The sequence below is a fragment of the Otolemur garnettii genome, unplaced genomic scaffold (genome assembly GCF_000181295.1).
Source record: "Otolemur garnettii isolate 467f Iridium unplaced genomic scaffold, OtoGar3 scaffold00018, whole genome shotgun sequence".
Taxonomy (NCBI): Eukaryota; Metazoa; Chordata; class Mammalia; order Primates; family Galagidae; genus Otolemur; species Otolemur garnettii.
Genome location: NW_003852413.1, coordinates 25,094,651 through 25,096,610, shown reverse-complemented (window position 1 = coordinate 25,096,610; position 1,960 = coordinate 25,094,651). Strand labels below are relative to the sequence as shown.

The 1,960-nt window shown below is 45.7% G+C and overlaps 1 non-coding gene across 1 annotated transcript; it reads right to left on the bottom strand.

Annotated features, from left to right (window-relative positions):
• Positions 1–1,494: 1,494 nt before the first annotated feature.
• On the bottom strand, positions 1,495–1,603 carry LOC111724087. Its single transcript, XR_002772454.1, has one exon. It is a non-coding gene; the product is annotated as a U6 spliceosomal RNA (small nuclear RNA).
• Between the last annotated feature and the right edge of the window lie 357 nt (positions 1,604–1,960).

The window sequence follows — 1,960 nt, the reverse complement described above, 5'->3', positions numbered from 1 at the left end:
GAGAATCGCTTACGCCCAAAAGTTTGAGGTTGCTGTGAGCTGTGACACTACCGCACTCTACAGAGGGCCACGTAGTGAGACTGTCTCAAAAAAAAAAAAAAGAATTATCTCTGCTGACAAGCAAGCTATTATAAATCAAATCTGAAATAAGTCTATAGTCTATTTTTTTTTGGAGACAGGCATCTCAAGCTGTTGCCCTGGGTAGAGAGCTATGGCATCACAGCTCACAGCAACCTCCAACTCTTGGGCCCAGGCAATTCTCCTTGCCTCAGCATCCCAAGTAGCTGGGACTGCAGGTGCTTGGCAAAACGCCCAGCTATTTGTTGCTGTTGTTGCAGTTGTCATTGTTGTTTTAGCTGTCCCGGTCCAGGTTTGAACCCACCAGCCTCAGTGTATGTGGTCAGAGCCCTACCCACTAAGCTACATGCTACTACATAAGGATTATACATTATCATTATACAAATAAAAACAGGCATAAAATATAAGGGTTCATTTTAAGTGGTTGGCCTGGAGGGTTCAGAGCACATTAAAGCAGATTTGAAATGCATCAGACTCAGACTAGGGAAGGTCCAAATCTCTAAAACTACAGATTCTTAGATTTAACACACCTAAAACCAAGACTGGCTCACCCAAGCTAGGCACAGCATCTCACATCTGTGCACTCAGAGAGTAAGGCAAGTGGATTGCTTGAACTGAGTTCTAGACCAGCCTGAGCAAGACTTTTTCTCTACTAAAAATAGAAAAATTAGCAAGGCATTGTGGTGGGTGCCTGTAGTTTCCAGCTACTCAGGAGGCTTAGACAAGAGGATCACTTGAGCCCAGGAGTTTGATGTTGCTGTGAACTATGGACACTGTGACAGTCTACCCAGGGCGAAGAATGAGACTACCTCAAAAAAAAAAAAAAAAAAACTCGCCATATACATCAGGGCTGGAGGGTTCAAATCAAATCCAGGCCTGCCAAACAATAACTACAACCAAAAATCAGCTGGGCGTTGTAGTGGGCGCCTATAGTCCCAGCTACTTGGGAGGCTGAGGCAAGAGAATTGCTCTAGCCCGAGTTTGAGGTTGCTGTGAGCTATGGCATCATAGCACTCTTAACAGCCTAGATAGAGCACTGGTTCTCAGTCTTGGTTGTACCATGAAATCTCCTGGGAGCTTTAAAAAATACTGATACTGGCCAGACGCGGTGGCTCATACCTATAATCTTTGTACTCTGGGAGGCGGAGGTGGGTGGATTGCTTGAGCTCACTGGTTTGAAACCAACCTAAGTCCCGGAGAGACCCTGCCTCTAAATATAGCTGGGCGTTCGGACTGGCACCTATAGTCCCAACTACTTGAGAGGCTGAGCCAAGAGAATCACTTGAGCCCAAGAGTCTGAGGTTGCTGTGATTCTCTTACCTCAGCCTCCCCTGTAGTTGGGACAATAGACACCTTCCACAAAGCTCAGCTAATTTTTCTATTTTTAGTATAGATGGGATCTTGGCTCTGGCTCAGAATAGTCTGGAACTTCTGAGCTCAAGAGATTTTCATGTCATCCTTGCACAGGGGCCAAGCTAATCTTCTCTGTATCATTACAGTTTTAGTATATGTGCTGCCAAAGCACTGAGCTGAGGAGATTTTCACCTCTGGCTCAGCGCCCATAGCACAGTGGTTATGGCGCCATTCACATGTATCGAGGCTGGTGGGTTTGAGCCCAGCTTGGGCTCAACTGCAACAAGAAAATAGTCAGGCATTGTGGTGGGCGCCTGTAGCCCAACTACTTGGGAGGCTGAGGCAAGAGAATCACTTAAGCCCAAGAGTTTGAGGTTGTTGTGAACTATGAGGCCATGGTACTCTACCAAGGGCAATACAGTAAGACTATGTCTCAAAAAAATTTTTTTTTCACCTCAGCTTCCTAGATGGGTAGGATTACAGGCAGGAATCACCATGCCCCACCTTCCATATCTAGTTTTATTTATTT